This window comes from Mesoplodon mirus, assembly GCF_964341445.2.
Source record: "Mesoplodon mirus genome assembly, chromosome: 5".
In the NCBI taxonomy this organism is placed as follows: domain Eukaryota; kingdom Metazoa; phylum Chordata; class Mammalia; order Artiodactyla; family Ziphiidae; genus Mesoplodon; species Mesoplodon mirus.
The window spans coordinates 19,045,921-19,061,834 of record NC_138980.1 but is presented as its reverse complement, the minus strand read 5'-3'; positions in this window follow the sequence as shown (position 1 = coordinate 19,061,834).

The following is a 15,914-nucleotide window of genomic DNA, read 5'->3' as shown; positions in this document are numbered from 1 at the left end:
AGGGGTGACCCCAACAGCCTGTTCTGCGCTGTGTTGCTCGGAAAACAAACGGGGGACTCACGGCACACACGCTCTCCCTCAGAAGGGAATTCATACGCGACTCTCTGAGGCCTCTGGAGAGCTGTAGAGGAGTTAAAGCACTCTATCGAGTCAGGGCTCATGGAGATGGCTGCACAGCAAACTTTGCTGAGAGGAAACACTCGTGCTTACCTTGAGGCCTGGGGTCACGTTTACTTGGCACTTTAGCTAGGGCAAGCCGTGGGATGAGCTCACAGCAAGGCACTGGCGACCACCTGGATTCGTAGGAGAAAACTCACTTTCTTCACTGAGGCATTCCTAGCAGTGACTAGAAGACGGGTAACAGCACTGTCTTTCAGTCAGCCTTGAGGCCGCCACTATCTGCCTTTCAAATGGGGGAAAATACTGCCTTACTCCAGGCTTCTCAATTACACACCGGATCACCCAGCACATAGACCTCTCTTCTCTGACAAGCCAAAGGAGGCCCTTGGAACACAATTCGGCCTTCTGCAATGAAACTTTGGGATGCAGTGTGTTCTGCATGTGCTGAGTGGCATAATCCTCGAAATGCCCTCAGGAGGCGTAGGTGACTTTGCATGTTCCAAATGCCTAGCAAGGCTCAGGGTAAATCTCTACTTTATTTCAGGCTGGACCTAAAGTCTACTTTCCGCCTCACTTAGAGAGACGTCGAGCACAAGTCCCCAAAGTGGATTGGAGCCCCGGTGGTTTCTTTCAGGGCAGCTTAGGTGTCCTCAACGTGGCAGACCCGCATGGAAAGAAAGCCTTCCCAAGAACCGTGCTCCTGGGGCTGTTTCAAAGCTGTGGAACGCTAGCCATAGAGAACAGATTAGTTCCCGGCCCTTTCACCTGCATAGTGAGGGATGGTCCCCGAGCCGTGTCTCCCTTGATTGTGCTCAGAAGGCTTTTGGTACACGGTGCACATCCTTGGAAAGAAGTGCCCCCGTGAGAGGCTTGAGCGCTGTGAGGCATACTAAAGATAAAGCCGTCCATTGACTGAGACTTCCTGGAAACTGGTGCACCCCTGCCTCTGGTAATGGGAAAATGTGCACCTTACTTCGTGACTGGAGGTCACATTTAGTTGGCACTTTAGCTACAGTATGCTCTGGGCTGAGCTCCCAGGAAGGAACCGCAAGCGCCTGGTTTCTTTTGCAAAAGCTCACTGCTCCTCAGAGGCATCTGTGGAGTGAACAGTGTCCTGGTGGTGTGGTGTTCAGGCAGCTTGGAAGCTGCACTGAAGTTGCTTTTCAAAGAGGGAGAGTCGGGCTTCTCCCACATGCTCCAGTTTCCAACTTGACCCCACAGCGCATTTACCGGCACTCTCTGACTGACTACTGGAGACTTTCGGCCACACGGGGCCTTTCTATGATGACACTTCATTGCAGGCGGGGTCTTTGGCATGCCGTGCATAGCATTACCCGCTTAATGACTTAGTCAGGCCTAAGTGAATTTGTATCGTCCAAATGTCTCCCAAGTTGACCGGTATTTCTGTTCTTTCTGTCAGGCTGGACTTACAGTGTACCTTGCGTCCCAATAGAGAGGTGAGAGGTAAGAGCTGCCAGGGGGCTCTGTAGGCTCAGGGATTCTTTCAGTGCAGCTCAGAGGGCCCCCACAGAGGGAGAGCCACGTTGAATATAATACCGGCAAAAACGTTGTCCTGGGGCTGCTTTACAGCGGTAGAAATCAAGCTAGGCAAGCGAGGATCAGTTCATTGCCCTTCCCTCTGCATAGAAAGGGGTGACCCCAACAGCCTGTTCTGCGCTGTGTTGCTCGGAAAACAAACGGGGGACTCACGGCACACACGCTCTCCCTCAGAAGGGAATTCATACGCGACTCTCTGAGGCCTCCAGAGAGCCGTAGAGGAGTTAAAGCACTCTATCGAGTCAGGGTTCATGGAGATGGCTGCACAGCAAGCTTTGCTGAGAGGAAACACTCGTGCTTACCTTGAGGCCTGGGGTCACGTTTACTTGGCACTTTAGCTAGGGCAAGCCGTGGGATGAGCTCCCAGCAAGGCACTGGCGACCACCTGGATTCGTAGGAGAAAACTCACTTTCTTCACTGAGGCATTCCTAGCAGTGACTAGAAGACGGGTAACAGCACTGTCTTTCAGTCAGCCTTGAGGCCGCCACTATCTGCCTTTCAAATGGGGGAAAATACTGCCTTACTCCAGGCTTCTCAATTACACACCGGATCACCCAGCACATATACCTCTCTTCTCTGACAAGCCAAAGGAGGCCCTTGGAACACAATTCGGCCTTGTGCGATGAAACTTTGGGATGCAGTGTGTTCTGCATGTGCTGAGTGGCATAATCCTCGAAATGCCCTCAGGAGGCGTAGGTGACTTTGCATGTTCCAAATGCCTAGCAAGGCTCAGGGTAAATCTCTACTTTATTTCAGGCTGGACCTAAAGTCTACTTTCCGCCTCACTTAGAGAGACGTCGAGCACGAGTCCCCAAAGTGGATTGGAGCCCCGGTGGTTTCTTTCAGGGCAGCTTAGGTGTCCTCAACGTGGCAGACCCGCATGGAAAGAAAGCCTGCCCAAGAACCGTGCTCCTGGGGCTGTTTCAAAGCTGTGGAACGCTAGCCATAGAGAACAGATTAGTTCCCGGCCCTTTCACCTGCATAGTGAGGGATGGTCCCAGAGCCGTGTCTCCCTTGATTGTGCTCAGAAGGCTTTTGGTACACGGTGCACATCCTTGGAAAGAAGTGCCCCCGTGAGAGGCTTGAGCGCTGTGAGGCATACTAAAGCTAAAGCCGTCCATTGACTGAGACTTCCTGGAAACTGGTGCACCCCTGCCTCTGGTAATGGGAAAATGTGCACCTTACTTCGTGACTGGAGGTCACATTTAGTTGGCACTTTAGCTACAGTATGCTCTGGGCTGAGCTCCCAGGAAGGAACCGCAAGCGCCTGGTTTCTTTTGCAAAAGCTCACTGCTCCTCAGAGGCATCTGTGGAGTGAACAGTGTCCTGGTGGTGTGGTGTTCAGGCAGCTTGGAAGCTGCACTGAAGTTGCTTTTCAAAGGGGGAGAGTCGGGCTTCTCCCACATGCTCCAGTTTCCAACTTGAACCCACAGCGCATTTACCGGCACTCTCTGACTGACTACTGGAGACTTTCGGCCACACGGGGCCTTCCTATGATGACACTTCGTTGCAGGCGGGGTCTTTGGCATGCCGTGCATAGCATTACCCGCTTAATGACTTAGTCAGGCCTAAGTGAATTTGTATCGTCCAAATGTCTCCCAAGTTGACCGGTTTTTCTGTTCTTTCTGTCAGGCTGGCCTTAGAGTGTACCTTGCGTCCCAATAGAGAGATGAGAGGTAAGAGTTGCCAGGGGGCTCTGTAGGCTCAGGGATTCTTTCAGTGCAGCTCAGAGGGCCCCCACAGAGGGAGAGCCACGTTGAATATAATACCGGCAAAAACGTTGTCCTGGGGCTGCTTTACAGCGGTAGAAATCAAGCTAGGCAAGCGAGGATCAGTTCATTGCACTTCCTTCTGCATAGAAAGGGGTGACCCCAACAGCCTGTTCTGCGCTGTGTTGCTCGGAAAACAAACGGGGGACTCACGGCACACACGCTCTCCCTCAGAAGGGAATTCATACGCGACTCTCTGAGGCCTCTGGAGAGCTGTAGAGGAGTTAAAGCACTCTATCGAGTCAGGGCTCATGGAGATGGCTGCACAGCAAACTTTGCTGAGAGGAAACACTCGTGCTTACCTTGAGGCCTGGGGTCACGTTTACTTGGCACTTTAGCTAGGGCAAGCCGTGGGATGAGCTCACAGCAAGGCACTGGCGACCACCTGGATTCGTAGGAGAAAACTCACTTTCTTCACTGAGGCATTCCTAGCAGTGACTAGAAGACGGGTAACAGCACTGTCTTTCAGTCAGCCTTGAGGCCGCCACTATCTGCCTTTCAAATGGGGGAAAATACTGCCTTACTCCAGGCTTCTCAATTACACACCGGATCACCCAGCACATAGACCTCTCTTCTCTGACAAGCCAAAGGAGGCCCTTGGAACACAATTCGGCCTTCTGCAATGAAACTTTGGGATGCAGTGTGTTCTGCATGTGCTGAGTGGCATAATCCTCGAAATGCCCTCAGGAGGCGTAGGTGACTTTGCATGTTCCAAATGCCTAGCAAGGCTCAGGGTAAATCTCTACTTTATTTCAGGCTGGACCTAAAGTCTACTTTCCGCCTCACTTAGAGAGACGTCGAGCACAAGTCCCCAAAGTGGATTGGAGCCCCGGTGGTTTCTTTCAGGGCAGCTTAGGTGTCCTCAACGTGGCAGACCCGCATGGAAAGAAAGCCTTCCCAAGAACCGTGCTCCTGGGGCTGTTTCAAAGCTGTGGAACGCTAGCCATAGAGAACAGATTAGTTCCCGGCCCTTTCACCTGCATAGTGAGGGATGGTCCCCGAGCCGTGTCTCCCTTGATTGTGCTCAGAAGGCTTTTGGTACACGGTGCACATCCTTGGAAAGAAGTGCCCCCGTGAGAGGCTTGAGCGCTGTGAGGCATACTAAAGATAAAGCCGTCCATTGACTGAGACTTCCTGGAAACTGGTGCACCCCTGCCTCTGGTAATGGGAAAATGTGCACCTTACTTCGTGACTGGAGGTCACATTTAGTTGGCACTTTAGCTACAGTATGCTCTGGGCTGAGCTCCCAGGAAGGAACCGCAAGCGCCTGGTTTCTTTTGCAAAAGCTCACTGCTCCTCAGAGGCATCTGTGGAGTGAACAGTGTCCTGGTGGTGTGGTGTTCAGGCAGCTTGGAAGCTGCACTGAAGTTGCTTTTCAAAGAGGGAGAGTCGGGCTTCTCCCACATGCTCCAGTTTCCAACTTGACCCCACAGCGCATTTACCGGCACTCTCTGACTGACTACTGGAGACTTTCGGCCACACGGGGCCTTTCTATGATGACACTTCATTGCAGGCGGGGTCTTTGGCATGCCGTGCATAGCATTACCCGCTTAATGACTTAGTCAGGCCTAAGTGAATTTGTATCGTCCAAATGTCTCCCAAGTTGACCGGTATTTCTGTTCTTTCTGTCAGGCTGGACTTACAGTGTACCTTGCGTCCCAATAGAGAGGTGAGAGGTAAGAGCTGCCAGGGGGCTCTGTAGGCTCAGGGATTCTTTCAGTGCAGCTCAGAGGGCCCCCACAGAGGGAGAGCCACGTTGAATATAATACCGGCAAAAACGTTGTCCTGGGGCTGCTTTACAGCGGTAGAAATCAAGCTAGGCAAGCGAGGATCAGTTCATTGCACTTCCTTCTGCATAGAAAGGGGTGACCCCAACAGCCTGTTCTGCGCTGTGTTGCTCGGAAAACAAACGGGGGACTCACGGCACACACGCTCTCCCTCAGAAGGGAATTCATACGCGATTCTCTGAGGCCTCCGGAGAGCCGTAGAGGAGTTAAAGCACTCTACCGAGTCAGGGCTCATGGAGATGGCTGCACAGCAAGCTTTGCTGAGAGGAAACACTCGTGCTTACCTTGAGGCCTGGGGTCACGTTTACTTGGCACTTTAGCTAGGGCAAGCCGTGGGATGAGCTCCCAGCAAGGCACTGGCGACCACCTGGATTCGTAGGAGAAAACTCACTTTCTTCACTGAGGCATTCCTAGCAGTGACTAGAAGACGGGTAACAGCACTGTCTTTCAGTCAGCCTTGAGGCCGCCACTATCTGCCTTTCAAATGGGGGAAAATACTGCCTTACTCCAGGCTTCTCAATTACACACCGGATCACCCAGCACATACACCTCTCTTCTCTGACAAGCCAAAGGAGGCCCTTGGAACACAATTCGGCCTTCTGCGATGAAACTTTGGGATGCAGTGTGTTCTGCATGTGCTCAGTGGCCTAATCCTCGAAATGCCCTCAGGAGGCGTAGGTGACTTTGCATGTTCCAAATGCCTAGCAAGGCTCAGGGTAAATCTCTACTTTATTTCAGGCTGGACCTAAAGTCTACTTTCCGCCTCACTTAGAGAGACGTCGAGCACGAGTCGCCAAAGTGGATTGGAGCCCCGGTGGTTTCTTTCAGGGCAGCTTAGGTGTCCTCAACGTGGCAGACCCGCATGGAAAGAAAGCCTGCCCAAGAACCGTGCTCCTGGGGCTGTTTCAAAGCTGTGGAACGCTAGCCATAGAGGACAGATTAGTTCCCGGCCCTTTCACCTGCATAGTGAGGGATGGTCCCAGAGCCGTGTCTCCCTTGATTGTGCTCAGAAGGCTTTTGGTACACGGTGCACATCCTTGGAAAGAAGTGCCCCCGTGAGAGGCTTGAGCGCTGTGAGGCATACTAAAGCTAAAGCCGTCCATTGACTGAGACTTCCTGGAAACTGGTGCACCCCTGCCTCTGGTAATGGGAAAATGTGCACCTTACTTCGTGACTGGAGGTCACATTTAGTTGGCACTTTAGCTACAGTATGCTCTGGGCTGAGCTCCCAGGAAGGAACCGCAAGCGCCTGGTTTCTTTTGCAAAAGCTCACTGCTCCTCAGAGGCATCTGTGGAGTGAACAGTGTCCTGGTGGTGTGGTGTTCAGGCAGCTTGGAAGCTGCACTGAAGTTGCTTTTCAAAGGGGGAGAGTCGGGCTTCTCCCACATGCTCCAGTTTCCAACTTGACCCCACAGCGCATTTACCGGCACTCTCTGACTGACTACTGGAGACTTTCGGCCACACGGGGCCTTTCTATGATGACACTTCGTTGCAGGCGGGGTCTTTGGCATGCCGTGCATAGCATTACCCGCTTAATGACTTAGTCAGGCCTAAGTGAATTTGTATCGTCCAAATGTCTCCCACGTTGACCGGTTTTTCTGTTCTTTCTGTCAGGCTGGACTTACAGTGTACCTTGCGTCCCAATAGAGAGGTGAGATGTAAGAGCTGCCAGGGGGCTCTGTAGGCTCAGGGATTCTTTCAGTGCAGCTCAGAGGGCCCCCACAGAGGGAGAGCCACGTTGAATATAATACCGGCAAAAACGTTGTCCTGGGGCTGCTTTACATCGGTAGAAATCAAGCTAGGCAAGCGAGGATCAGTTCATTGCCCTTCCCTCTGCATAGAAAGGGGTGACCCCAACAGCCTGTTCTGCGCTGTGTTGCTCGGAAAACAAACGGGGGACTCACGGCACACACGCTCTCCCTCAGAAGGGAATTCATACGCGACTCTCTGAGGCCTCCAGAGAGCCGTAGAGGAGTTAAAGCACTCTATCGAGTCAGGGTTCATGGAGATGGCTGCACAGCAAGCTTTGCTGAGAGGAAACACTCGTGCTTACCTTGAGGCCTGGGGTCACGTTTACTTGGCACTTTAGCTAGGGTAAGCCGTGGGATGAGCTCCCAGCAAGGCACTGGCGACCACCTGGATTCGTAGGAGAAAACTCACTTTCTTCACTGAGGCATTCCTAGCAGTGACTAGAAGACGGGTAACAGCACTGTCTTTCAGTCAGCCTTGAGGCCGCCACTATCTGCCTTTCAAATGGGGGAAAATACTGCCTTACTCCAGGCTTCTCAATTACACACCGGATCACCCAGCACATAGACCTCTCTTCTCTGACAAGCCAAAGGAGGCCCTTGGAACACAATTCGGCCTTGTGCGATGAAACTTTGGGATGCAGTGTGTTCTGCATGTGCTGAGTGGCATAATCCTCGAAATGCCCTCAGGAGGCGTAGGTGACTTTGCATGTTCCAAATGCCTAGCAAGGCTCAGGGTAAATCTCTACTTTATTTCAGGCTGGACCTAAAGTCTACTTTCCGCCTCACTTAGAGAGACGTCGAGCACAAGTCCCCAAAGTGGATTGGAGCCCCGGTGGTTTCTTTCAGGGCAGCTTAGGTGTCCTCAACGTGGCAGACCCGCATGGAAAGAAAGCCTTCCCAAGAACCGTGCTCCTGGGGCTGTTTCAAAGCTGTGGAACGCTAGCCATAGAGAACAGATTAGTTCCCGGCCCTTTCACCTGCATAGTGAGGGATGGTCCCCGAGCCGTGTCTCCCTTGATTGTGCTCAGAAGGCTTTTGGTACACGGTGCACATCCTTGGAAAGAAGTGCCCCCGTGAGAGGCTTGAGCGCTGTGAGGCATACTAAAGCTAAAGCCGTCCATTGACTGAGACTTCCTGGAAACTGGTGCACCCCTGCCTCTGGTAATGGGAAAATGTGCACCTTACTTCGTGACTGGAGGTCACATTTAGTTGGCACTTTAGCTACAGTATGCTCTGGGCTGAGCTCCCAGGAAGGAACCGCAAGCGCCTGGTTTCTTTTGCAAAAGCTCACTGCTCCTCAGAGGCATCTGTGGAGTGAACAGTGTCCTGGTGGTGTGGTGTTCAGGCAGCTTGGAAGCTGCACTGAAGTTGCTTTTCAAAGAGGGAGAGTCGGGCTTCTCCCACATGCTCCAGTTTCCAACTTGACCCCACAGCGCATTTACCGGCACTCTCTGACTGACTACTGGAGACTTTCGGCCACACGGGGCCTTTCTATGATGACACTTCATTGCAGGCGGGGTCTTTGGCATGCCGTGCATAGCATTACCCGCTTAATGACTTAGTCAGGCCTAAGTGAATTTGTATCGTCCAAATGTCTCCCAAGTTGACCGGTATTTCTGTTCTTTCTGTCAGGCTGGACTTACAGTGTACCTTGCGTCCCAATAGAGAGGTGAGAGGTAAGAGCTGCCAGGGGGCTCTGTAGGCTCAGGGATTCTTTCAGTGCAGCTCAGAGGGCCCCCACAGAGGGAGAGCCACGTTGAATATAATACCGGCAAAAACGTTGTCCTGGGGCTGCTTTACAGCGGTAGAAATCAAGCTAGGCAAGCGAGGATCAGTTCATTGCACTTCCTTCTGCATAGAAAGGGGTGACCCCAACAGCCTGTTCTGCGCTGTGTTGCTCGGAAAACAAACGGGGGACTCACGGCACACACGCTCTCCCTCAGAAGGGAATTCATACGCGATTCTCTGAGGCCTCCGGAGAGCCGTAGAGGAGTTAAAGCACTCTACCGAGTCAGGGCTCATGGAGATGGCTGCACAGCAAGCTTTGCTGAGAGGAAACACTCGTGCTTACCTTGAGGCCTGGGGTCACGTTTACTTGGCACTTTAGCTAGGGCAAGCCGTGGGATGAGCTCCCAGCAAGGCACTGGCGACCACCTGGATTCGTAGGAGAAAACTCACTTTCTTCACTGAGGCATTCCTAGCAGTGACTAGAAGACGGGTAACAGCACTGTCTTTCAGTCAGCCTTGAGGCCGCCACTATCTGCCTTTCAAATGGGGGAAAATACTGCCTTACTCCAGGCTTCTCAATTACACACCGGATCACCCAGCACATACACCTCTCTTCTCTGACAAGCCAAAGGAGGCCCTTGGAACACAATTCGGCCTTCTGCGATGAAACTTTGGGATGCAGTGTGTTCTGCATGTGCTCAGTGGCCTAATCCTCGAAATGCCCTCAGGAGGCGTAGGTGACTTTGCATGTTCCAAATGCCTAGCAAGGCTCAGGGTAAATCTCTACTTTATTTCAGGCTGGACCTAAAGTCTACTTTCCGCCTCACTTAGAGAGACGTCGAGCACGAGTCGCCAAAGTGGATTGGAGCCCCGGTGGTTTCTTTCAGGGCAGCTTAGGTGTCCTCAACGTGGCAGACCCGCATGGAAAGAAAGCCTGCCCAAGAACCGTGCTCCTGGGGCTGTTTCAAAGCTGTGGAACGCTAGCCATAGAGGACAGATTAGTTCCCGGCCCTTTCACCTGCATAGTGAGGGATGGTCCCAGAGCCGTGTCTCCCTTGATTGTGCTCAGAAGGCTTTTGGTACACGGTGCACATCCTTGGAAAGAAGTGCCCCCGTGAGAGGCTTGAGCGCTGTGAGGCATACTAAAGCTAAAGCCGTCCATTGACTGAGACTTCCTGGAAACTGGTGCACCCCTGCCTCTGGTAATGGGAAAATGTGCACCTTACTTCGTGACTGGAGGTCACATTTAGTTGGCACTTTAGCTACAGTATGCTCTGGGCTGAGCTCCCAGGAAGGAACCGCAAGCGCCTGGTTTCTTTTGCAAAAGCTCACTGCTCCTCAGAGGCATCTGTGGAGTGAACAGTGTCCTGGTGGTGTGGTGTTCAGGCAGCTTGGAAGCTGCACTGAAGTTGCTTTTCAAAGGGGGAGAGTCGGGCTTCTCCCACATGCTCCAGTTTCCAACTTGACCCCACAGCGCATTTACCGGCACTCTCTGACTGACTACTGGAGACTTTCGGCCACACGGGGCCTTTCTATGATGACACTTCGTTGCAGGCGGGGTCTTTGGCATGCCGTGCATAGCATTACCCGCTTAATGACTTAGTCAGGCCTAAGTGAATTTGTATCGTCCAAATGTCTCCCACGTTGACCGGTTTTTCTGTTCTTTCTGTCAGGCTGGACTTACAGTGTACCTTGCGTCCCAATAGAGAGGTGAGATGTAAGAGCTGCCAGGGGGCTCTGTAGGCTCAGGGATTCTTTCAGTGCAGCTCAGAGGGCCCCCACAGAGGGAGAGCCACGTTGAATATAATACCGGCAAAAACGTTGTCCTGGGGCTGCTTTACATCGGTAGAAATCAAGCTAGGCAAGCGAGGATCAGTTCATTGCCCTTCCCTCTGCATAGAAAGGGGTGACCCCAACAGCCTGTTCTGCGCTGTGTTGCTCGGAAAACAAACGGGGGACTCACGGCACACACGCTCTCCCTCAGAAGGGAATTCATACGCGACTCTCTGAGGCCTCCAGAGAGCCGTAGAGGAGTTAAAGCACTCTATCGAGTCAGGGTTCATGGAGATGGCTGCACAGCAAGCTTTGCTGAGAGGAAACACTCGTGCTTACCTTGAGGCCTGGGGTCACGTTTACTTGGCACTTTAGCTAGGGCAAGCCGTGGGATGAGCTCCCAGCAAGGCACTGGCGACCACCTGGATTCGTAGGAGAAAACTCACTTTCTTCACTGAGGCATTCCTAGCAGTGACTAGAAGACGGGTAACAGCACTGTCTTTCAGTCAGCCTTGAGGCCGCCACTATCTGCCTTTCAAATGGGGGAAAATACTGCCTTACTCCAGGCTTCTCAATTACACACCGGATCACCCAGCACATAGACCTCTCTTCTCTGACAAGCCAAAGGAGGCCCTTGGAACACAATTCGGCCTTGTGCGATGAAACTTTGGGATGCAGTGTGTTCTGCATGTGCTGAGTGGCATAATCCTCGAAATGCCCTCAGGAGGCGTAGGTGACTTTGCATGTTCCAAATGCCTAGCAAGGCTCAGGGTAAATCTCTACTTTATTTCGGGCTGGACCTAAAGTCTACTTTCCGCCTCACTTAGAGAGACGTCGAGCACGAGTCCCCAAAGTGGATTGGAGCCCCGGTGGTTTCTTTCAGGGCAGCTTAGGTGTCCTCCACGTGGCAGACCCGCATGGAAAGAAAGCCTGCCCAAGAACCGTGCTCCTGGGGCTGTTTCAAAGCTGTGGAACGCTAGCCATAGAGAACAGATTAGTTCCCGGCCCTTTCACCTGCATAGTGAGGGATGGTCCCAGAGCCGTGTCTCCCTTGATTGTGCTCAGAAGGCTTTTGGTACACGGTGCACATCCTTGGAAAGAAGTGCCCCCGTGAGAGGCTTGAGCGCTGTGAGGCATACTAAAGCTAAAGCCGTCCATTGACTGAGACTTCCTGGAAACTGGTGCACCCCTGCCTCTGGTAATGGGAAAATGTGCACCTTACTTCGTGACTGGAGGTCACATTTAGTTGGCACTTTAGCTACAGTATGCTCTGGGCTGAGCTCCCAGGAAGGAACCGCAAGCGCCTGGTTTCTTTTGCAAAAGCTCACTGCTCCTCAGAGGCATCTGTGGAGTGAACAGTGTCCTGGTGGTGTGGTGTTCAGGCAGCTTGGAAGCTGCACTGAAGTTGCTTTTCAAAGGGGGAGAGTCGGGCTTCTCCCACATGCTCCAGTTTCCAACTTGACCCCACAGCGCATTTACCGGCACTCTCTGACTGACTACTGGAGACTTTCGGCCACACGGGGCCTTTCTATGATGACACTTCGTTGCAGGCGGGGTCTTTGGCATGCCATGCATAGCATTACCCGCTTAATGACTTAGTCAGGCCTAAGTGAATTTGTATCGTCCAAATGTCTCCCACGTTGACCGGTTTTTCTGTTCTTTCTGTCAGGCTGGACTTACAGTGTACCTTGCGTCCCAATAGAGAGGTGAGAAGTAAGAGCTGCCAGGGGGCTCTGTAGGCTCAGGGATTCTTTCAGTGCAGCTCAGAGGGCCCCCACAGAGGGAGAGCCACGTTGAATATAATACCGGCAAAAACGTTGTCCTGGGGCTGCTTTACAGCGGTAGAAATCAAGCTAGGCAAGCGAGGATCAGTTCATTGCACTTCCTTCTGCATAGAAAGGGGTGACCCCAACAGCCTGTTCTGCGCTGTGTTGCTCGGAAAACAAACGGGGGACTCACGGCACACACGCTCTCCCTCAGAAGGGAATTCATACGCGACTCTCTGAGGCCTCCAGAGAACCGTAGAGGAGTTAAAGCACTCTATCGAGTCAGGGTTCATGGAGAGGGCTGCACAGCAAGCTTTGCTGAGAGGAAACACTCGTGCTTACCTTGAGGCCTGTGGTCACGTTTACTTGGCACTTTAGCTAGGGCAAGCCGTGGGATGAGCTCCCAGCAAGGCACTGGCGACCACCTGGATTCGTAGGAGAAAACTCACTTTCTTCACTGAGGCATTCCTAGCAGTGACTAGAAGACGGGTAACAGCACTGTCTTTCAGTCAGCCTTGAGGCCGCCACTATCTGCCTTTCAAATGGGGGAAAATACTGCCTTACTCCAGGCTTCTCAATTACACACCGGATCACCCAGCACATATACCTCTCTTCTCTGACAAGCCAAAGGAGGCCCTTGGAACACAATTCGGCCTTCTGAGATGAAACTTTGGGATGCAGTGTGTTCTGCATGTGCTCAGTGGCATAATCCTCGAAATGCCCTCAGGAGGCGTAGGTGACTTTGCATGTTCCAAATGCCTAGCAAGGCTCAGGGTAAATCTCTACTTTATTTCAGGCTGGACCTAAAGTCTACTTTCCGCCTCACTTAGAGAGACGTCGAGCACGAGTCCCCAAAGTGGATTGGAGCCCCGGTGGTTTCTTTCAGGGCAGCTTAGGTGTCCTCAACATGGCAGACCCGCATGGAAAGAAAGCCTTCCCAAGAACCGTGCTCCTGGGGCTGTTTCAAAGCTGTGGAACGCTAGCCATAGAGAACAGATTAGTTCCCGGCCCTTTCACCTGCATAGTGAGGGATGGTCCCCGAGCCGTGTCTCCCTTGATTGTGCTCAGAAGGCTTTTGGTACACGGTGCACATCCTTGGAAAGAAGTGCCCCCGTGAGAGGCTTGAGCGCTGTGAGGCATACTAAAGCTAAAGCCGTCCATTGACTGAGACTTCCTGGAAACTGGTGCACCCCTGCCTCTGGTAATGGGAAAATGTGCACCTTACTTCGTGACTGGAGGTCACATTTAGTTGGCACTTTAGCTACAGTATGCTCTGGGCTGAGCTCCCAGGAAGCAACCGCAAGCGCCTGGTTTCTTTTGCAAAAGCTCACTGCTCCTCAGAGGCATCTGTGGAGTGAACAGTGTCCTGGTGGTGTGGTGTTCAGGCAGCTTGGAAGCTGCACTGAAGTTGCTTTTCAAAGGGGGAGAGTCGGGCTTCTCCCCCATGCTCCAGTTTCCAACTTGACCCCACAGCGCATTTACCGGCACTCTCTGACTGACTACTGGAGACTTTCGGCCACACGGGGCCTTTCTATGATGACACTTCGTTGCAGGCGGGGTCTTTGGCATGCCGTGCATAGCATTACCCGCTTAATGACTTAGTCAGGCCTAGGTGACTTTGGATCGTCCAAATGTTTCCCAAGTTGACCGGTATTTCTGTTCTTTCTGTCAGGCTGGACTTACAGTGTACCTTGCGTCCCTATAGAGAGATGAGATGTAAGAGCTGCCAGGGGGCTCTGTAGGCTCAGGGATTCTTTCAGTGCAGCTCAGAGGGCCCCCACAGAGGGAGAGCCACGTTGAATATAATACCGGCAAAAACGTTGTCCTGGGGCTGCTTTTCAGCGGTAGAAATCAAGCTAGGCAAGCGAGGATCAGTTCATTGCCCTTCCCTCTGCATAGAAAGGGTTGACCCCAACAGCCTGTTCTGCGCTGTGTTGCTCGGAAAACAAACGGGGGACTCACGGCACACACGCTCTCCCTCAGAAGGGAATTCATACGCGACTCTCTGAGGCCTCCGGAAAGCCGTAGAGGAGTTAAAGCACTCTATCGAGTCAGGGTTCATGGAGATGGCTGCACAGCACAGTTTGCTGACAGGAAACACTCGTGCTTACCTTGAGGCCTGGGGTCACGTTTACTTCGCACTTTAGCTAGGGCAAGCCGTGGGATGAGCTCCTAGCAAGGCACTGGTGACCACCTGGATTCGTAGGAGAAAACTCACTTTCTTCACTGAGGCATTCCTAGCAGTGACTAGAAGACGGGTAACAGCACTGTCTTTCAGTCAGCCTTGAGGCCGCCACTATCTGCCTTTCAAATGGGGGAAAATACTGCCTTACTCCAGGCTTCTCAATTACACACCGGATCACCCAGCACATAGACCTCTCTTCTCTGACAAACCAAAGGAGGCGCTTGGAACACAATTCGGCCTTCTGCGAAGAAACTTTGGGATGCAGTGTGTTCTGCATGTGCTGAGTGGCATAATCCTCTAAATGCCATCAGGAGGCCTAGGTGACTTTGCATGTTCCAAATGCCTAGCAAGGCTCAGGGTAAATCTCGACTTTATTTCGGGCTGGACCTAAAGTCTACTTTCCGCCTCACTTAGAGAGACGTCGAGCACGAGTCCCCAAAGTGGATTGGAGCCCCGGTGGTTTCTTTCAGGGCAGCTTAGGTGTCCTCAACGTGGCAGTCCCACAAGGAAAGAAAGCCTGCCCAAGAACCGTGCTCCTGGGGCTGTTTCAAAGCTGTGGAACGCTAGCCATAGAGAACAGATTAGTTCCCGGCCCTTTCACCTGCATAGTGAGGGATGGTCCCCGAGCCGTGTCTCCCTTGATTGTGCTCAGAAGGCTTTTGGTACACGGTGCACATCCTTGGAAAGAAGTGCCCCCGTGAGAGGCTTGAGCGCCGTGAGGCATACTAAAGCTAAAGCTGTCCTTTGACTGAGACTTCCTGGAAACTGGTGCACCCCTGCCTCTGGTAATGGGAAAATGTGCACCTTACTTCGTGACTGGAGGTCACATTTAGTTGGCCCTTTAGCTACAGTATGCTCTGGGCTGAGCTCCCAGGAAGCAACCGCAAGCTCCCGGTTTCTTTTGCAAAAGCTCACTGCTCCTCAGAGGCATCTGTGGAGTGAACAGTGTCCCGGTGGTGTGGTGCTCAGGCAGCTTGGAAGCTGCACCGAAGTTGCTTTCCAAAGGGGGAGAGTCGGGCTTCTCCCCCATGCTCCAGTTTCCAACTTGAACCCACAGCGCATTTACCGGCACTCTCTGACTGACTACTGGAGACTTTCGGCCACACGGGGCCTTTCTATGATGACACTTCGTTGCAGGCGGGGTCTTTGGCATGCCGTGCATAGCATTACCCGCTTAATGACTTAGTCAGGCCTAGATGACTTTGGATCGTCCAAATGTCTCCCAAGTTGACCGGTTTTTCTGTTCTTTCTGTCAGGCTGCACTTACAGTGTACCTTGCGTCCCAATAGAGAGATGACAGGTAAGAGTCGCCAGGGGGCTCTGAAGGCTCAGGGATTCTTTCAGTGCAGCTCAGAGGGCCCCCACAAAGGGAGAGCCACGTTGAATATAATACCGGCAAAAACGTTGTCCTGGGGCTGCTTTACAGTGGTAGAAATCAAGCTGTGCAAGCGAGGATCAGTTCATTGCCCTTCCCTCTG